The 23,141-nt window shown below is 33.4% G+C and overlaps 1 long non-coding RNA gene across 1 annotated transcript in view; it reads left to right on the forward strand.

Annotated features, from left to right (window-relative positions):
• The window catches only part of LOC145242479 (uncharacterized), a 45,428-nt gene extending 26,092 nt beyond the window's left edge, over nucleotides 1-19,336 (forward strand). The window contains exon 2 of the long non-coding RNA XR_013862744.1: nucleotides 18,904-19,336. This is a non-coding gene — a long non-coding RNA (uncharacterized LOC145242479). The remainder of the gene's footprint in view (nucleotides 1-18,903) is intronic.
• Nucleotides 19,337-23,141: the final 3,805 nt, after the last annotated feature.

The following is a 23,141-nucleotide window of genomic DNA, read 5'->3' on the forward strand; positions in this document are numbered from 1 at the left end:
GGGGAAGAGATGGCTGGTTACTTTTAATGCATCTAAAACCAAGCTCCTAACTTTACATCATTAACGCTCTGTTCCTCATCTAGCATCAATTGAAATGGATGGCTCTCGTCTTGGGGAGGCTTTATGTTTTGACAAGCTCCTGGGTTTGACCTTTACTCCTGATCTGAAATGGAACATGTATATAAAGTTTGTTGCCCGGGCCGCTGGGAAAATGGTAGGATCCATCTACCGCTCCAGAAGATATCTCACTGCTGATGCAATTCTCTATCTCTATAAAAACCAAGTACGTCCAAAGATGGAGTACTGCTGCCACATTTAGGCTGGAGCTTCAAAAAACAGCCTATCCTGCCTTGACAGGGTACAAAATAGACTTCGTGGCTTAGTGGGGGATGCTCTCTTCTCTTCCCTGCAACCTCTCTCCCACAGAAGAGACGTTGCGAGCCTGTCTTTGTTTTATCATTATTTCCATGGCAGGTGCTCGTCCGAGCTCTAATCTCTGGTCCCCCCTCGCCAATCCTTCATGATAAACACCCGTCATGCTAAAACCACTGTCAGTAATTTCCCTCACTCTTTATCTGTGCCTAACTCAAAACGTAGATTCCATGAACATAGCTTTTTTTCTGAGAAGTGCACACCTGTGGAATTCTCTTCCGTTTGCCTGTTTCCCACCTGACTACAACTTGGACGTCTTCAAGTCCAACATAAACAAATTCCTGATTAATCAGCCCCTTAAGTAAGACGCTTTATCAAATCTCCAATACCAACTATTACTACGATATTATCCCATTGATTATTGTACACAAAATAACCCTTATCCCCGAGTGGCTTACAGGCCTTGATAAGTGGTGATCCCCATGTAAAAAAAAAAAAAAAAAAGGTTAACATAATTCAGGATGTTGTCATCTGATATTGAGTTGGCCTTCGGGTCAAGATCAAAGTGTAGTATATGTTCTTCAGATGCTGCATTTCAATTTCTTGTTCTCTCTCAATGGAGGAGAAGTCCTGACAATTTTTATTTTTGCTCCTTTTGTCCACGTTAAAAAACGACCCTGGTGTCTAACGCTGTCTCATGGGGAGGCATTGTAAATAGAAACTCTATCATGATCGGGATTTCGTTTAAGCATCCCAGAAGGATTCCGGATATCATCTCTTGCATTGTTAATCATCCTGGCAGGATTCGGTGTCGTTTCCTGATATGATGACCCAAAGACAAAGTGTGAGAGAGAAGGAAATTCTATTTGAAAGCTCGTAACGTATGGATATAAAACTGAGCTGACAATTAAAGAGTGATTATCGATCTCCTCTGTCTCCACCCCTACCACATTGATCAGTAATTTAGGATGAAGATCGAATTGAATATACCTCTTCTGTCTTGGGGTAGTTTTTCATCCTTTTAAATGTGTAAATAAAGAATTTTGATTTAGGCACTAAACAGTCTGGAAGAATCTTCAGTCTGAAAGAATCACACAAAGACACGTACAAGGAGAGCAATAAGTTACCAAGGTACGAATGCAGTTTGTGAACTTCAATGTTTCTGTAAAGGTTATGGTACCTTGTTTATGACACAAGCTCGAAATACAACATCAGCAGCATTCGCGATGTCTCCTGACATTTTTCAGGATGTCGTCTTCTAATATACTTACTAATTCTAACATTATATATATATATATATATATATATATATATATATATATATATATATATATATATATATATATATATATAGCAGGCCGCATGGCATTGCCCGGTCGTAAAATACGCTTAAATATGATATTTTGATTAATGCAGATTTCGTATTCATTATTGTATTATATTGGACCCAATATATATTGTAATGATTTAAAAAGTAAAAAAAAAAATATGATTCGTGCGCCACCACTGGAATTGAAACCAAAACATTTAGCTTACAATTTAGTTTTTCGTTTGACCTATGAAGACATGTTTGCTGTAAGGCTAAAAATTACAACATGAACCACTGCACATGCATATTCGTAATGCCGTTGTTCGATCTTAACCTGGCAAATTCCATTTTTTTAATTTTCACACTTTTGCACCAATTTTCCCCGGCTAAAACCCAAATATAAAGTTTTACATGGGTTCGAATATCCTATATATTAAGTTTCATGTCTGTAGACCGAAAACTGACAGAGGAATTTGGTAGGCAAAATTTTTTAAACAAATATATATATATATATATATATATATATATATATATATATATATATATATATATATATACATAGATGTATATATAGAAAGAAATTTCTGTTTACTATAACCTTTTACGGAAATATTACACAAGTATAAATCATGTAGAATATCTGCATGAATATAATTACACGTAATAGTAAACTAAAGATGATCATCCCATAAGATAACCGAAAAAACTAATAGGAAATTAATTAAAATGAATGCTTAAAAGAATATGCAAATTAGCTAGATATTTTGCAGATTAATGCAATTCCACGATCCATATATAACAAAGTTGTATTTTCTTTTGAAATAAATAGATTAAAGGGTTTTAATATGAATATCAATACACAAAAGAACCCAAATAATTTATAGGGGATATTCTATATGATTTATACTTGCATAATATTTGCGTAAAAACTTTATAGTAAACACAAAATTGTTTCCATATATATTTATGCATACGTATATATTTTTGTTGAACAAATTTTGCCTATCAAACTCCTCATATCGTTTTTGGTCTACAGACATGAAACTTCACATATAAGGTATGTGAATCCATGCAAAACTTTATATTTGTGTTTTAGCCCGGAGAAATCGGTGCAAAAGTGTGGAAATTAAAAAAAAACGAAATTTGCCAGGTGAAGGTCGAACGCCAGTATTACGAATGCATAACATAATAGCTATTGATTCATGTTTTAATTTTTAGCCCTGCAGTAAATATGTTTTCAGAGCCCTGTCATTTACGGCAGAGGCAAACTAAATCGTGAGCTGAACGTTTTGGTTTCGATTCTCGGTGGTGGCGCATGAGTCTTTTTTTATACTTTTTAAATCATTCCTATATATTGCATCCAATCTATCTATCTATCTATCTATATATCTATAAAAGTGAAAATGTCTGTCTGTCTTTTCTCTATGGTAGTTAAGGGAGACTATTATACAGAAAGGCATTACTTTACATATTCACACTTTTTAATATATACATATGCACATAACCTTAGGAACAGTACATAGGGCCCGGGCAAAGCCAAGCGAAAATGCTAGTCTATATATCTATAAAACTGAACGTGTCTGTGTGTCTGTCTGTCTATGTGTCTGTCTGTGTGTCTGTGTACATTTCCCTACGCATTACCTCTGTCAATTTTTAGTCTACAGACTCGAAATTTGATATACAGGGTACTGAGATTTGCAAAAATCGATATGATCAGTTTTCGGCCAGAAATTTGGCTGTTAAGGGGTCAAAGTTCAGCGATTTGACATTTGAGAACTCTACCAAACTCCTTCGACAATTTTAGGTCTAAACACTTGAAATTTTAGACATAGGTTCCTTGGACATGGATCTAACTTAATAACTCGATTGGTGCCCAAAATGATAAATGTTATGGGGTCATAATAGGGGTCAAAGTTAAAAAAATTGACCTTTTTTGTTTTTTGTTTTATTTTATTTTATTTTATTTTTTTTGTTCATCATACACCCCCCAAACACCCGGGCAACGCCGGATACCCATGCTAGTATAATATAAAGCGGAACATGTGTGTGTGTGTGTGTGTGTGTGTGTGTGTGTGTGTGTGTGTGTGTGTGTGTGTGTGTGTGTGTGTGTGTGTATCTGGTCACGAACAGGTTCCTATATGGTTGACTATTTTAAAAAACTGATTACGTATAATGATAGATGTATCGAGGATCCGGAATGGGTATTTTTGATCTGGCAGAACGGTGGTTCATAAAAATTGTGGGGTCTGCGTTCGCGCTTAGCCCCCAAAGTATGGAAATAAAAAATGAAAAAAAAAACGTTTGCAAGGGTTTTTGATATAGATGTACATAAGAATACTTTGATAAATATGTTTCAACTTAAATAGGGATGGTATAATAAAATTGTGGGGTCTGCATTCGCGCCTGTACTCCATGGAAATATGGCACTAACTTTAAGAAAGACTTTTCATATCTATTTGCGTAAGTATACTTTGATAATTATGTTTCAGTTTGAAGAAATATGGTATAATAAAATTATTGGGTGTTCGTTCGCACCTGACCTCCATAGAATGTAAATATGTCACAAAGTTTAACAAGGTTTTTTTAAAAGGGGTGGAGGGCCACAATAATACCTTAACTTTAATCTTAATTCAAGTTAGCTTTTATTTATTTTTTGAGTTGAATCATATTGTGTCGAATAAATTCACCTCATAAATTCACGTTCTTATTAAAGTGAAAGCCAAAAAAATAAAAAAGTCGGAACTTTAGACAATTCTCGATACAAATTTTGCATAAGTCTGGTTTTTCCCTTCTCCACTTGCACGTGGCACTCTTTCGAAAATAGATAACTAATTAAAAATAAAAACGTTACTTGTTATCGTGTGAAAAGAAGGAAAAACTCCTGCTCACATGATTACGTGTCTTTTTAAAAACATTTGCATAATTTTTTTTTATTTTTATTTATATATCTGTTTAAGTTTTATTTTTGTCAGTGACCTAGAAGAAATTCAGTTGATGACAACCCTTTCTGCGTGTTCTTTACTTTACATTACAATAGTACAACCCTGAATCCGATGGCGCAATACTACACCGTTCAATTCTATAAAACTGAAACGAAACTGTTCTGCTTGAAAATGACGCCGTTTTCTTCTGATTCATAATTATATCGATTCTTTGCTTTAAAAAACTAAAGTAATTACGTGTTTACTTTTTTAATACCCCATTTTGCTGTTTCATGTTATTTTACTAAAGTAAGTAAAGCTTCATTATTTTTCCAAACTGTTTTTGTTTCTTTGTTTTTCGATATTTCGTTAATATTATTTAGTAAGAGTGTTTAGCAGAAAAGCCAACAAACGACTACCCGAAAAAATAAATATACAAGAAATAAATATTACTATAGTCAATAAAAGTTCAGTTCATGTTTTTTTTTTGTTTTGAAATAGATTTTAATGCTCTTTACTTGTAATAATTTCAGCGAACCGAAATTAAAACGAAATTTGAGGCGATAACTATTTAAATGAATTTTTATATAAACTACACATGCCATAATCGAATATTCCTCAAGCAAAAAATTACGGAAAACATTAAAATATGTTTATAAATGTTCCTTACGTTGACGCAACTCTCTTAAATTGTTAACACAGAATGCTCAGCTGCCCCTCCTTCAAATTGAAAACGGGGCTCTCCATTTCAAAGTTGCTGCCATTTTGATTTTTTTCCAAACCGGTTCATGAATTAAAAAAACAATTTTTACAAACTACTTAAAAATACAAACCAATGAACTTTTCTACCATAAAGTAACTTGACTAAAAAAATGACTATGGTAACATCTATTTATTATATATTTTTATACAAAAAAAATGACTATGGTTACATCTATTTATTGTATATTTATATTATTATATACATAACATTTTCTCTTTGTAAGGAAACATCATTTTGTCGGTCACTCTTGGCTACAAATGGAAACAAAGTTGATATAAAAAAATATATTTTCGCGAAAATTATCTTTACTTTCATTATATTTTGCTTAGGATAAAAGTTTTGAGTATCAAAACCTATTTCTTTACAACCCCCTCCTTTTCATAACCTATCATACTTTCATCAATCACAGTCCATTTTCTGTAGGCTGTTTTTGAACCGAGTCAACGACGGGTACTTCTGCTAGTATATATATAAATGACAAAAGTTTATATTCCAAATTTCAAGATGTTGACTATCTCACTGTTTATTTCTTTAAGTATGTTGAAATGGTCAATTTCTTGGCAACACCTGTTTCGTAATTCAGATGAGGATTTTTTTTTCTCTTAGGAAGCATTGTTTCAAGTTAAATAAATCTATAATTTAGAAATCCAATAACAACGCAGGATTTTTAAAATAAACATTAGTTTATAATCTAAATTTACAGTGACACCTCCCATCTTTGTCAGGGACTTTCCTCTCCTGTTTTTCTTTCTCTTCATGCCTCTGTGTGGCAAAGTAAAATAGAAGAGCGAAGTCTGTGTGTTGTTTAAACGGTGATAATTTTAAATCTTCAAGTCTCGAGAAGGATACGCGGCAGTGTGAATTTGTTAAACGGTTTTTCCCTTGGTCGTCTGTTTGACTGTTTGTCACATTTAAGAATGAAAATAAAAAAGGAAGGTGACGAAGGTGAGAAACATCACCGAAAATTTGGATTATCTATATTATCAAAATGTAAACATATATAAACAAAATATTTTAGAAAATAATTTCTTAATCTATATATATAAAAATGTAACTCTTGGTTCGTTCGCAATTAATTGTCTAAAAAACCACTGGACGGATGGCTTCCACGTTTTGGTATAATATGTTTACTATATCCATGTGTGTTTTTATATATTTCTTTTTAATTATAACATTATACTTAATTTTTCTATGATAAATAGTTTTTTTCTTTGTACCGCGAGGCCATTTTTTTTATTTAGGGACAATTATTTATTACCGCTTCCTGTCACGTGACCAGTGTTACAATTTTGCGGTTTTCCTGTTAGATCTGGAGATTGCGTTTGCAATCTAGCAGGGAATTCTAGAAAATCTGGAGATATTTGGCACCCACACACCCGCCATTTTAGATTATTAAAAAATAAAGAAAAGCGCTTGAAAATACTTTAAAACATAAAATAAACTCATTCATGTAAGTAAAAAAAGTAGCATTTATTGCCTTTGGTAACAATTATTTATTGATCATTTGTTTTGTTTTTCACCTTTTTTTTCGATTAACCATTCTTAAATCTCACTATAAAATCGATTTTTCCAAGTACATTTTAGGTGGGGGGGGGCATTCCAACCTCCGAAGTTTAGTTTAAAATACGATCTAAAAGTGTAAAAAGCAAGAAACAACAGCAAAAAAAAAAACTTATACCAATACAGTAGAATTTAATTATCTACCAACCTAAATACTTTTAATATGCTAAAACAAAGTTTTTTTGTTTTTTATTTTTCTAATTTCAAAATATGTTGCACCATTATTGTAATGTTTAATTTGCAGTATATTTCAATTTAACTTTTATTATAAAAAGTTTAAGTTTATGATTTGTTTCCCGCAAAAAAAAATACCCTCTCTGAAAAAAACAGGCAAAACTAGCTGATAAAATATGTAAGCCTTCTGGGGAGCTAACCGCTTCAATATAATTCCTGAAACAAATAGTAAGAAAACACGGAACATTATGGAGTTTTTTTTTGGGGGGGGGATTAGCGATTTTTGAAAATTTCAGACGATAAGTTAAAAATCTAGCGATTTTCTGGACATTTCTTTCTCCTGATCTCGCGGGGTTTTTTTTTAAATCTCAGTTGACAACATTGCATCACTGAAAAAACACTACTGGAAACAGAATGTGTTTACAATATCGGTAAATTTTCAATGGGTTTAATTACATGATTATTGATAATGTAACCATGTGATTGAACTTTAATTTAAATTAACCACACAAAATGAATGCCGACGCTCAAAGTGTATACACATTTTGACTCCTCCCTTTACTTAAAAATTCACCAAAAATCAGGAAATTAACGAATTTTAATGAAAATTGCAGTATTTTTCAAATAATGATCGCAGAATATAATGAACTAATTATTTTTACTTAACTCTTAGTGAAAATGTTTTATTTTGTTTAAACAAAAAATACCTTTACTAAAGTTATGGTTTTCAGTAGTAAATAAAAAACGCAAGAATTTATTTTTGCTTTTTTTTAAAGCATCGTAATTTGTAACAATAGAAAATAATTTTTACAGTAACATTACGAAAAAAAGCCCCTAAAGTCCGTATTAATGTATTCGATATAACTCGAAGAAAAATGAATTCTCGCATACTATTCAGGAAATTAAAGATTTAATTAGATTCCTATGTCAGTCACCTAAATTATTTAGGGTGAAATGAGTTTAGGAATTTATAGCCAAACCTAAATATTTTTTTTGGTAAATATCCAGATACGCTACTACAGAACACCGACCACTCTAATTTGTTTGGGGGGGGGGGAATGTGATGTTGGGGCACGCGTGCGCCCCAACATCACATCCGCCCCCCCCCCGCTTGCGCCCCCAATGTACAAAGTAAAATCTTCGGAAAATGTTAAATGGTGTTCTAATTGGTAAATGTCGGTGCGTTACTTATGGAAAATTTGAAAATTCGATGTTCCAGGTAAAAAAAAAACAGATAAATTACCCCCCCCTACTCCAACTTGGTGTGCTTTCCTTTTCTTATTTTATTTCTTTTTCAGCTAATTTAAAATTTTCCACCCAAAAAGCACTATAATGTATTTTTGAAAATTCGAAAATTATATGTCCTGGAAAAAAAAATCCCCTCCCCCCAACGTAGTTTGCTTGGTGAAGCCGTCGTTTATGCTACAGCGTGCATGCGCGTAGCATAAACGGAAGCTGCAAAATGGTGGAAAGAAGTTCGTGGGTTCAGGGGTAAATACCACGCAAACGGTAAATTTGCCCCAAGTTTAACTATCAGATTCGTTGTCAGCGACCTCAATTACCTATAAAAAAAACAAATTAGAGTGGTCGGTGTTCTGTAGTAGCGTATCTGGATATTTACCTTTTTCTTTTTCTTGCTTAAAAAAAATAGCATTAATACAGTAAGTTAGGTAAACTGACTTTTTCGTTTAAAAATGGAATTATTTCCCTTTCGTTATTAACTTTTTTTAAATTTTTTTTTTTTTAATAAATATTTTGGGTTTATATACATAAAGTACAATTGTTGAATGTTACTGTTTTGATTATATTCGTTTGAGGGGGGGGCACAATTAAAAAATTAAGAAAGATTAAAATGAAGCGAAATTTAAGTTTCCGTTCCATTTTTACAACAACCGTAAAACAGTGCATACTCAGCAAGTTTTATCGTAATTTATGAGCATATTGAAACACTAAATCAACATTTTATTTATTTTTTTGCATAATTAATGATGGAAGTATTTTTCTGTTTATTTTCTTAACATCTGTTAAAAAAAATAATTTGTACATTCTCTTGAAAAAAAGAATCAAACTTTTCTCTACTTTCACATGTGTTCCATTTTAACAAACTGAGCCACAGCAACGCGTGGCTGGGTACAGCTAGTAAACTAATAAATGTTTACATTAAAAAGTCCTGTGTTGTATTGATTTTCAAAATTATATATTCAAACACTTTCTGAGGCCCTTTTAAATTGCAAGAGGTTAGATTCTCTCACAAATATTCAACTCACTTCGCATACAGCAATCATTAAACATGTCAGAAGTATGATCTTTACTCCTGATCTGAGATTGAATGTACATCTGTTGCCAAGGCTGCTGGAAAAATGGTGGGATGGTTCTACCATTCCAATAGATATCTCACTACTGATGCAATTCTGTACCTGTATAAGAGCCAAGTACGTCCAAGGATGGAGTACTGTTGCCACATCTGAGCAAGAATTGCTAGAAGCAGCTTATCCTGTCTTGACAGAGTTCAAAATAGACTTTGTAGCCTAGTGGGGGATGCCCTTTTCTCTTCTCTGTAACCTCTTTCCCACAGAAGAGATGTTGTGAGCCTGTCTCGGCTTTATCGTTATTTTCATGACAAATACTCATCTGAGCTTCAATCTATGGTCCACCTTGGCCGTACATTTATGAAAAATACTCGTCTAACTGAAACCACTATTAATAGTTTCACCAACTCTTTATCTGTGCCTTAACCTAACTATAGATTCCATGAACAAAGCTTCTTTTTTAGAACTGCACGTCTGTGAAACTCTGTTCCATTTTACTGCTTCCCAACTGACTACAATTTCGATTCTAGTTGATGGCACCCAAATTATATATATATATATATATATATATATATATATTTATATATATATATTTATATATATATATATATATATATATATATATATATATATATATATATATATATATATATATATATATATATAATTTGGGTGCCATCAACTAGAATCGAAACTGAAACATTCAACTCTCAACTCTCATTCCTTAGCCTCTGAGCCACGCCCCCCCCCCACAAACACATACATTATATATATAGACAGGGCGATACATAGATATAGATAGAGTGTTTTGGTCTTATTCACTCCAAACGAGGCATATCGATATGGCTACTATTTGGAACCATACAGCGACACTATGTAGGAAATTGAGCAGCGAGATGTATGTTCACATTGCAGTTGATTTTCTATATGTTAATGCAGAGAAGCAGGAAACAGGGAGGGAATTCCAAAGTCTAACAGTTGGAGGGAAGAAACTATCACAGAAGAAAGCTTTCTTACATCTAAGGACCCCTACAGTGAATGGATGGTGTTTTGCTGCTTGTCGGGTTAGGCGGGGTTTATGTTGAGGGGGCACAATGCTATGACTTCGTCAAAGTGTATTTAATTAAAGCACTTGTAAAACAGGCACAGGGAGGCAGCATTGTGGCAGTGGGAAAGGGGTTGGAGCTTGGTTGACAGTACCAGACCTATTAGATTGTAGACTCCTTTTTGCATCCTGTTTAAAAGAGAAAATATAGTGGTTGATGCACCAGCACAAATGTGACAATACTCCATGCATGGATGATGTGAGTAGTTTTCTAGCACCTTCTTTGCACCATTCATGGCAATGTCTTCAATATCGCCCTTTTTACCTTTAGCAATGGCTTTGTTGGATGAGAGGGAACTCAATTTCATTTTTATAAAACAAAATATATGCCGGCTGTACAAACCTGTCTTATATTCTTGTGTCCATGACTCTCTCCGGATCATATGTTGAGTTGATGAGACTATAGAATAAAGTTGATTCAAATTGTAAAGTTTTGTAGAAATATGAGATGCACTTCGATATATTAACGAAAACATCGCACGGAAAGAAAAAAAACAACAAAAAACAAACAAAACAAAAAGCAAGAAATATATGATAGAAGTGAATCGTTGTCGGTCAATACCAATGCAATGGTTTCAGGTAAAGCTTGTAAAGGAAAGGGATTTTCTTTTAACACAACGAACAGATTTATTTAACTCGAAGAAAGTTAGAGAGCGCCCAAGTGAAGAAATTATCTACAGGCGAAGATTGTCGATGCTGGAGTGTTCAGTGGACAGGAAAGATATATATATATATATATATATATGTGTGTGTGTGTGTGTGTGTGTGTGTGTGTGTGTGTGAGAGAGAGAGAGAGAGAGAGAGAGAGAGAGAGAGAGAGAGAGAGAGTGAGAGAGAGAGAGAGAGAGATTTTTTTCTCATTGCTGTCAGGGTTCTCTTTGCTTATCGACAGTGATTCTCAAAGACACTGAAGAATTTCTTCGGAGGGCAGAGGAAATTAATGCACCCTAAAGCTGATTGGTCAGTGTGTAGCCGTATCGTCTATCAGGGACATTTATCATTGAAAGAAAATAAGTCTTTATTTATGAATGCGACAGTTTTTCCTTTTAACTGAAAACTGTGAGAACCCTTTTCTTCATTTCAAACAACGCCAATAAGAAAAATACAGACGCCGCTATCCTATTTCAAAATGGCGATTTTAAACAAGCTTCTCCACCATTAACCTCTGCACAATTTTATATGAAAACAAGCAATAATACACGATTTATTCATAGAACGCATAACTGCTTTTTGCGTGTGATGTTAGGTGATAAAAGATTCTCTTAAAATAGAAACATATGATAGAAGTGAGTCGTCCATTGACAGTCAATAATAATCCGATGGTTTAAGGTAGAGTTCGTAAAGGAAAAGAAAGGCTGTTTTTTTTATGTATTTGAGTGGGATGGAAGAAGAGATAGTGGATTATCTGTCCGTGATAGATGGCTGATATCGAGGAGTTATTGGTTTTTGTAATAAACAATCACACTAGAACTGAAAAACTTGTTTTATTTTTGTTATTTGATTTTTTATACTCTTTTAGTAGGCTTACAGAAGAAGCCAATGTGTCTGTTGTCAAATTAGATGATAACGCTTCCTATTGGTCAGTAAAAATTCAGTTACTTTTAAATTTTAAATTGATCACGTGATCTGTCCTGATAGGCATAGTATTGTAATGAAGTCATGTGACAGGTTAATCCAATCCGCTTAGTAGGATTTTGAATTAAAAAAAAAATTATCTCCCTCTCCCCGCACTTTATTTTTTTTATTGCTTGACATAAAAAAGTGACAACAGATTTTTTGCTCACAATTGATAAAATCAATAACGTGAAACATTTATTTGTTCAGAAATGCCGAGAATCTGATTTTTAAACAACTCTTTTTTATTTTACGCATAATTATTGCGAGCACACGGCACATGTGTTCATAGGTTGACCAAAAGATTGCATTATTCTTATTCAGTAAAACTATTTAGCGCATTGTGACCAGATTTGACAGACGTAAACAAACTGGGAGATAGAGAGATATGGACAGACTGAGATAGGTAGATACAAACAAAATCACACACACACACACACACACACACACACACACACACACACACACACACACAGACACACACACACACACGCGCGCGCGCGCACACACACACACACATATATATATGTATATGTATATATATATATATATATATATATATATATATATATATATATAGTCATCCCTAGACAGATTGTTTCGCTGTATCACACCTCTTCAGTACAGCTAGACTAGCACTCATTCTAAGCCAGAAATCGAATTTATCTATCTAGTCCATAATCGGTAGTTCTACACCAAGGCCACGGGACCAGCACTCGTAAATTATGTCTCCAATATCTTTATATAAACATTGACTATTACTTTTAAAATGCTCCACCCTCCCTCTCTCTCTCTCTCTCTCTCTCTCTCTCTCTCTCTCTCTCTCTCTCTATGTTATTTTTTTTCATTTTTCGAACACCTTAAAGTTTTTTAATATGGATGTTAAAAAATCTTTGGATCCTATTTTCTTTACTTTCAGATCGTTTTATCCTATATATAATAATTTGATTGCAGAAATTCCCCTCTGGACCAAAATACCGTAGGTTTATAAGAACAGAAGCCACGTACAAATTTATTATGTCTACAGTATTAGCCACTATCTTATGTAACTGTAGAACAACATTTTAGACACATTTATTCGTTATAATAAAATCCTAGATTAAATCCTAGGAGTGACAGCATCACCATCACAATAATCCACAGAGGAAGTAATTCCCACTTTCACCTCTCTATACCGCATAAATTTATACACAGGGTACATATATTGAAACCACACCCTTTGTAACTGATCCTTAAACTCATAGACATAGCACTCACCTTCCATTCCTCCCTACAAAAAAACAATAACGTCTCCCCAGACATATTCCGGTGTTTCTGATTGGCTGATACGTGCCATTCTCCTATTCTAGAATAAAACTAATCCCGGTATTAAACGAACACTTCGAAAACTATAAAATCTCTTACCGGTACAGAAACATCCATAAATCTAGATTTTTATACAGATTATGCACCCCAACTAAATGTAAACACAGAATTTATGTGAAATGTTAAACAGTATCCCCTACCCCCACAAACAAATAAGAAGGAAAACATAGAAATGTTTCTGTGAACTCAATTAGAAAGCATTAAAAACTACGTAACAAAAAAAAAATATGATCCACGTTTCCTTAGTTTTTCTTTCTTTTTTGAGGGAGGGAGCTTACATATCTATAAATGTCCGATAACGTGTTTCCTTCTATATTGAAATATATATATATCCCTACCTCCCTCTTTAAAGTTATCATACACCTTGCGATTAAAAAGCGATACCATTTCGTATTTTTCTCCCATTTTTCTCATTTTTTTTTTTACTGTCGAAATGAAACGAAACAATTTTCTTTTCTTCTTTTTCAATTTTCTTCTTTGTTTATGATTTTAACGAAATGAAACGAAAAAGCTTTGTTTCTTTATGTTTCCTTCTTATTTGTTTTTGGGTTTTTTTTTTCATTTGTTTATTTTTGTTTCATTTTGTAGGTAGTTATAAAATGTTGGGGACCATTTGTTTTTTTTTGGGGGGGGCGGTCCTTTTATTTATTTTTTGGGCTGATTTTCATTTGTTTATTTCTATTTCATTTCTTTGTTAAAGGTGCAGTCTTAGAAATTACTACTATTCTAGGTTTACAGTGACGCGGAAAACAATAATAACGAGAAAAATTACAGGAAACAAGTACTTTCTAAGATATAATGAATTCATAGTTATAAAATGTGGTGGAACACTTTTCTATATTAATTTAATATAAAATTAGCACCCACTTTATGGCTACATATTTTTAAGGGAGGGGTGCTGGTAATTTTTGTGTATGGGGGGGATTTGGTAATTGTGGTAGCCTAACACAAAACCAATCAACCGGCAATGATAGTTCTCAATAGTTGTAAACTCTTACTGTTTCCACCTTAACATTTTCCTTTAATATGATGACTTCTAAATCTTGTCTTTGTCACGTTTTTCTTTGTGTGCTTCTATTACCAGAACTAACTAAAACGGTGATTTGTTATTTTTCATTATTTTGCATGCACCTAATTTCTTTTATTACAAATTATTTTCCTACTTTAGTTTTTGTTGCGGTGAAAAGTGAAATAATTAACGTCAAGTATCGCAGTAAGTAAAAAAAAAAAAGCAAGAAGTTTCGTTTCATTTCCTTAGTATAGGATTTCATGTTTTTGTTCTTAAATAAATTCTGCTTCTTAATACAAATTTGAGACGAACTATTTTTAGTCGAAGAAGCCGGTAATTAACCTGTCAACATTACTACAGTTTCAATTGTTTTTCTTTTTATGGTCGCCCGCCCCCAAATGTAAACACGTAATTTTTTTATATGTTAAACGATAAATTTCAGCGCGCTACTCACGGAACAACGGTTAATTAAACTGCAGAGACACTATTAAATTATACACGTTCTATCGTTGTTTAACCTCTATTAACCACGCACAACAGCCAAACAAATGAGAAGGGAAACATAAAAATGTTTCTGCAAACCGCTCGTGATAACTTTATTTTTTGGGATCAACTAGAAAGCATTAAAAACTATGGGATCAAGTAAAGATTAGATACCCCGTAGCAGATGACGAATGCTGGCGAACATTTCAAGTGACACCGATTGTTCAACCTTGACATTGCCGTTGGTTGTTTGTAAACACGTCAAATAGCAGACATGGTCAAATGTTCGCGAGTAAGATTTAAAAAAAATATATTTACAAAACTTTTTAAGATTTAAAAGAAAAATATATATATTTACAAAACATGTTTTGTAATATTAAATATTTACAAAACTTTTAAGGATTAAAAAAAAAAAACTTTTTTCTATTTACACAAAACTTTTTAGTGTAAGTAACAAAACGAACGTAAATTTAACAAAATATATTTAAATAAATGGCTGCCTTTCTGTAATATTAATTATAATTATAATAATTTTTTTTTTAATAAAAAGAATGGACTATATAAATTACAAAACATTAGAACTTTTGAATTTCGGACGCTAAACTTACTTGTATTTAATTTGCCCTTGTCGAGAAGTAAGCAAATAGCAAGTTTTTTATTTTTTAAAATAAAAATGAAAATTATAAAGATTTATATCTTGTGATAGTACACTTCATCTTTATAAAAAAATAAAAGTTATAAAAGATATGTGAATAAAATATATTTTTTAAATCTCGATTGTTTATACTTGTTGCTTATACTTGTGATTTTATTATGAAAAAAATTGCCTCAGTCTAGAAGGATTTTTTCTTCACTGACCACCTACATACATCGCACTTTAAATAAATATTAAATTGTATTAAAACACACACAAAGAAAGATAAAAAAAAAAAAAAAAAAAAAAAACGAAAACACATAAAATTTAATCTTGGTCGCAAAAATCCGAACAAGTCAGTTATTTTATATTTGTTTCTGCCATTAAAAAGTTTGATAATAATTTTCTTTAATTTTTTTTTGAAATTATGTATTTTTAACTGACATCATCCGAACGTCTCAGTTTAAACGTTGGCTTATTTATTTATTTATTTATTTGGTATTATTTTACAACCTGCCCCAGCGTAGTATAAACACTCCCGACCACCTCATGTTAAGAAGGGCTTTCGGAATAACCCCCTCCAACTTCCCCATGTTAAGAACGGCTTTTGACGTTGGGGGTGTTTATTCTGAACATAGGGAGGTTGGGGTGTTTATAATACGCTGGAGCATGTCGTAAAAATTTACCATTTATTTCTATTATTATTATTATTATTATTATTATTATTATTATTATTATTATTAGTTTTATCAAAAATGTCTGTAAATATATAAAAACGCACTCAGAACGACACCTATTTATTTTAAATATATTTTTTGAATACGTTCGTTTTATTACTTACATTCAAAAGTTTTGTGTAAATAGAAAAAGGTTGTTTTTTTTTTAATCCTTAAAATTTTGTAAATATTTAATATAAAAAAACATGTTTTGTAAATATATATTTTTTATTTTAAATCTTAAAAAGTTTTGTAACTATATTTTTTAAAAATCTTGCTCGCGAACATTCGACCATGTCTGCTATTTGACGTGTTTACAAACAACCAACGGCAATGTCAAAGTTAAACAACCGGTGTCACTTGAAATGTTCGCCAATATTCGTCTTCTGCTACGGGGTATCTAATCTTTACTTGATCCCTCACCCAAACTATGTAATAACAAATATATAATGAGCCACATTTTCTTTTTTTTTTTAATTTCCATGTTTAAAACTGTCAGATAAAGTATTTGCTTTTGTTCTTTTTTAAAAACACGAATTTAGTTCATCACAACTTACAGACTCTCTCTCTCTCTCTCTCTCTCTCTCTCTCTCTCTCTCTCTCTCTCTCTCTCTCTCTCTCAAAAGTCATCATACAGCTTGCGATGACTAATATTATTTGGACCGCCCGTGACGTCGTAAGTCACCGTGGCTGCGACGGCTAAATCTATGTCTTATTTTTTTACACCTTCTTTTCCTCCTTCGCTATACAGATTTGGACCAGCCTGCCTGCCTACTACTTTTTTTCACCTCTTTTCACCCGGACTGCATACTACGTCTAATTTTTTTTCTTTTTTCTCTCGCTATTATTTTCTTCTTTGTTTTTACGGCTGGGGGTTGCTCAATGTCCTTATTAAACCACCTTTCACCATCAGTTCTTGACAAGGGGAAGTGGGGGGGGGTATCCATTCCGATAGCCATTCTTACCATGAGGAGTAAGGGGTGTCTATTCTGAAAGCCGTTCGTAACATGAGGAGCTTGGGAGTTGGAGATTGGACAACAACAACAACAACAACAACAACAACAACAATAACGGTACTTTTTTTTCGATTGGGGGGGGTACGTTTCCACGGGGCAACGCCAATTAGTAGATACTGCTAGTTTTATATATGTATTTCCGTATCTTTTGTTTACCTTTTATATCTCCTTTCCACTTTCTCATCGATCTTCCCTACTTTTCTTTTCTTCTTTTATTATTTCCTCTTTTTTAATGATCTCCATTATTTCATAGTGGCCCATATTGTTTTTACTATTACTTACAAATATACTACCCTTCCAATTTACACTTATATATTGTACCTACTTTTAATATTTCTTATTTTTTACCATCTTATCCTATTCCTTTTACTCATTTCATATCTAAATGTTATTAAGCCAGGTTTTATCTATATTTGCATTTTGTATAATTCTGGCCTTTCCCTTTTGAGCTTTGAAATAGCATGGCTGAAAGAGGTTTCTTGTTCTTTATTTCCCCTTTTACTTCTCCTTATTGTTTTGGTGATATTCTGCTGTTTCTTATTTTATTTTTTAAGATATACACACACACATTAAAATTTATAAATTCATTTGCGCAGGAATTAGAGCATTCACTCACACCAAACTTCTCAAAAAGCAGGACGCTCGAGAAATGGCCGACATAGTTGAAAACACGGTTTTTTCGTCAAAAATATGAATCTTTGACCAATTAGGGCTCGATTTAAAAAACATTTTTTGCAAGCCTCTAGGAGCCTCTAAAGAAAAATAAAAGGCAAAAAAAAACTTCTCTCATTAGAGAGGGACATCAGACGTTGCAAGTCGAACACTCATCCAGCGAATTCAGTAGCTGAAATGACAGCTTTTTTCGCACATCAGAGAACATTACTTGACTCTCTCTTTCTCTCACTTCGCCACAACACGGTCGGACTTTTTCTCTCACGCTCTCAAGTCTTCACCTTTTTCCTCCCTTCCTTCTTTCACACAGGCTGCCACCTTTGCACATACTAAAAATGTAATTTATTTTCTTTTAACGAAAATAAACAAAAGTTTATTTTACATTATTTGGTAGTGTATTTTTTATTTATTTATTTGTTTCATGGGACTTATGCAAGTCCCCAACAATATCATAAAGATAATAAAGTTATATACCTTATATTTCTCATCTTTTATTTAATATATTTGTTTGCTCCTCTTATTAGTGTTGAGTTTTTCTTATCTTGATAAATTTTGCTTTGTTAAATATATATTCTTTGATAGCATGATTGTGTGTGTGTGTGTGTGTGTGTGTGTGTGTGTGTGTGTGTGTGTGTGTGTGTGTGTGTGTGTGTGTGTGTGTGTGTATTAAAAAAATTCAAGTGTACAAATAGAATAATTCTGTAAACTTAAAGTGAGTATATTAATACTAATATTTATGGGATAATCCTAAGCAGATGAAAAAACTCAATATTCAAGATAGAGCATTGATATACAGGGTGGAACTATAAAATTGTCGCCATAGAAAAGGCGACATGATTCCATTCCGTTTCATGAAAATCGGTTTTCTTTTTTTATTGCAGACCATCTACTAGTTGACTTCGAAGTCTGTTACAAAGTCAATACCAATATGTACCTGGATGTGCTGAAAAGTGTGGTGATCTCCTGGTGCAATCAAGTGGCTGCTGGCAGAACCTGGGTGTGGCAGCAGGACTTGGTGCCGGCCCACAAGTCCAAGGAGACTCCAACCTGAACCCGTTGGACTACTTCATTTGGTCATACATCGAGAACATCACCAACATGACCTCCCACAACACCAAAACCAGCCTGATCGCGGCCATCTGCTGAGTTTTCATCAAGCTCCCACTGGCGCTTGTGGAAAAGGCATGCTCCTTGTACCATACCCGTATTGAGGCAGTGATTGAAGCTGAAGGTGGTTACATTGAATATATGCCAGCTCTACTATATAATCAAGTTATGTGAATTGATTTTTTCAATACAAGTTTTTTAAATAAAGCTGTAGTGTTGTTATTTTGGGGGGGCGACACTTTTATCATTCCACCCTATATTCCAACTACCTATCTATCTATATATATATATCTATAAAAGTGAAAGTGTTTGTCTGTCTGTTTGTGTACATTTCTCTACAGAATAACTGTCAATTTTTAGTCTACAGATTCGAAATTTGATATACAGGGTACTGAGATTTGGGAAAAATCTTTGGAACCCATTTTTGACCAGAAATTTGGCTGGTAAGGTGTCAAAGTTCGACAATTTGACCTTTGAGAACTCTACCAAACTCCTCCGACAATTTTGGGTATAAACACTTGAAATTTTGGATATAGGTTCCTTGGACATGGATCTAACTTAATAATTTGATTTGAGCCCAAAACAATAAATGTTAAGGGGTCATAATAGGGGTCAAATTTTAAAAAAATTTGACCTCTGCGGTCTCTACCAAATTACTCAGACAATTTCTGGTCTGAACATGTGAAACTTTATATAAAGGGTATTCAGAGATAGAGCAAGCTTTTTAATCGATTTGGGTCGAAAATTTGAGCTACCAATATATAAATGTATGTATGTATGTATGTATGTATGTATGTTTGCATGTCTGCCTAAAACTTTCGACAGAGGCGACGGATTTTTACAAGATCAGTATCGTTTTAATATTCGACCTTTCAGACAAATTGGCTAAAAGCATTAATTTCTTCACCTTCAACTGGGCACTTTTCTACAGAGAGGGGTCGCTTTTTTCGCCCATATTTTCGAAAGTCATCCCCTTTTTTCGATTGCCTAGCCTTAATTTAAACCTACGTCACTTCCAGTTTGGCGGTGGTCGTAACAGCAAAGACGTCAGGTTTTTCCCCATTCTTTTCCTCCTTTGTGGTACGTGTTTGAGCCTGCCTTCCTACTACCACTTTATATATATATATATATATATATATATATATATATATATATATATAGTTGTACTATTTTTTTCATAGGAGTTAATCTCATAAGTCTGCTGTCTTTATGTAGCAGTGCTCAACAATAAGTAAAGTAATATTTTAAATAAAAAATTTTATTTATACAATTATTTTGACTACACATATACGGACATGTTTCGGCAATATTCAAGGCAAAGCTTCTTCAAATCAGTCTAACAATGATGCACTGATCTATTATTTTGCACAAGGATTCTTTTAGCTGTGGTGTCAAGCATAAAAAAACAAGAGTTTGAGAAATATTATTATTGGATCGTGAAATCAGACAAAATTCAATGAGCCCTCTTAATTTCATGTCATGTGCGCATTTGTTGGTTATGGCTGTAGAATAAAGATGCTTGGTTGTTGCATTGAGGTTTGGTATAATGTAACAAAGACATATCATTATAGAACTAATGGTTTATTTACATATACAATATATACATGAGAGTAAAAGCGTGCATGTTAGTCAACCCATGCCCAAGCATAAAGTGCCTCGTATTGTCTATATCTCATACGCCAAGGGCTTATAGAAAATGTGCATAGGAAAATAGTTCCATGATATCACTACATCTCCCTTACCAGATAGAAAAGAAGAAAATTCTTCAGATATTTGTTAATACATTTGTTGCTTAAATCTTTTTGGCCTATGGTCACGGTCACATATTATATTGTGTGTGGATTCTTTTGGGGTTAATTGGTGTGAGATGTTGTTTGTGCTATTGAATCCAGTTTGTGATGAGGTGATGTGATCATTGAAGGGAATCTGTTTTAGATGAATTTTCGATCTGCTCGGATTTGGACTCTGTTTCATCTTTTGAAGATCTGTCTGGTCGTTGAAGAATCTTGGTTCTGCACATTTACTCCAAACTGTGGCTGGTTTCCATTTCCCAGTTTTGTTATCCAGTATGCATACATATTGTCCAGGAAAAAGTGCTGGTAAATGATGAGCTATTTTGTCATGATACATGTTCTGCATGTCTTGTCTATGTTCTAGCTTGTCGTGGATATGGTCAGGATCAGAAAATCTTATGTTATGTTTGATTTCAAAATGCAGTTGTTTAAAAGTTCAGCTGGACTTGGAATGTTGTGGTTGATTGTTGTGCCTACTGCTGTGCAAGTGTCTGCTGCTAGTTGTTGCTTTTGCTGCTGTTGTTATTGCCCCAGTACCTGTTGGGCCAGTGGATCCTGCTGCTGGAAAAGAACTTGATGTTAGCCAATAGGAGAAAGTTGCTGTTTGGATAGCATTGTTTGTTGTCTTTGCTGGGCAAGTTAAATTCCTTTTGTTTTTGCACCAAGCTCTGTTGTTGAGCAATTAGGCTGGATTACTGTTGGCTTAAAGTTTTTTTCTTCTTCTTCTTCTTCTTCTTCTTCTTCTTCTTCTTCTTCTTCTTCTTCTTCTTCTTCTTCTTCTTCTTCTTCTTAACATAGGAGATTGCTGTTGAGATTGCTGTTGAGATTGTTGTTGTTGAAGAACAAGTGTTTGTTGCTGGGCCAATACTTAATGCTGCAGAAGAAGTTTGGGTTGCATCTTTTTGGGCTGTGAAATGATGGATAATTAGTTTAAGCTGTTCTAGTGATGTTAGTCCTAGAACTGCTGGCTCTTGTATATCTACAACATAGAAAGTGCTATTATGCCAGTCGGAATTATTATATTTACATGGTATTTTAATGCTACCATAACATTTTATTGGTGTTCCGTTATATGCTACCAGATTCTTATTATACTTGCTTGGTTTGTTAGGTTTGGAAAACCATCAATGTCTAGTTTCTGTGGAACATTCTACAAAATGTAGGAATTGGAAGTGTGCTTCCCTGAGCTCCTGTATCAATTTTTGTTCGCAACCTATGAACGCCATATCTGTTTGGCAGTTTTATGTTGATATACACAAAGGCTTCATCTCTCCGAATAACAGACAGTGTTAATCTTTCAAATTGTTTGTCTAATTCCTGAATATTGTTCCTATATACTGCATCGGTTTCGATGGATTATCTTTTCTTGGACTCGTTTCTTTGAAATTGTCGTTGATGTTCTGACGTTGATTTTTTATGGTCTCTACTTCGTGACCTTAGTCTTTGTCTTGATTTGTTTGATAAACAAATTGTTGCCCAGTGGTTAGCTTTACCGCATGTGTCACATTTTGAACCACATGCTGGGCAGGCTTCACGGCGAAATTCATGACTTCTACCACAATTGAAACAGTTATTAAATTTCTTGGAATGTGTTGTTGGCGTTCTTATTGCTTGAATAGTGGTACTTTTATCCTCATTATTGTTCAGCATGAGCCTAAGTTGTTTTAAATGGATGTTAGAAGCTTCATATATTTTGCCGATACGAACAGTTTCTTCCAGTGTTAAAGTGTTGTATTTTCTTAACAATTCTTTTTGAAAATCTGGAATTGGAGTGCTAGAAATGATGACTTCAATTATTCCCTGTTGCTGTTCAGTATCAGATAACAAACATCTTTGTGTGAGTTGTCTACATCTGTTTACAAAATCTTCTTGACATTAGTTTTAACCGATTCACTCTGAAATTTTCTTTTGATTCTAGCTGTTCTATGAACCTATTAAAAATAATTTCAGGAGAAGGTTTTTTCTTCTTCCGTTAAAGACCATGTGTAAAATCTTTAAAGTTCTTCATTACAGTATATAGTTTACTTGTTGTTCTGTTTTTATTTTGTTAATAATAAAATACAGTTGCAAACGTTGTTTAAAAAACTTAAAAGTTTCTATTGGATTTGGAGTCCCAATCCTTTACTGGTATGATATCGTTATGAGACATTGTGGACATTATTGAACAGAAGATTCAAAATGGTGGTCAATACGAAAAAATAAAATTCACACGTGTTGAG

The sequence above is a fragment of the Euprymna scolopes genome, chromosome 21, assembly GCF_053919585.1.
Source record: "Euprymna scolopes isolate OS-2025 chromosome 21, ASM5391958v1, whole genome shotgun sequence".
NCBI classification, from domain to species: Eukaryota; Metazoa; Mollusca; class Cephalopoda; order Sepiida; family Sepiolidae; genus Euprymna; species Euprymna scolopes.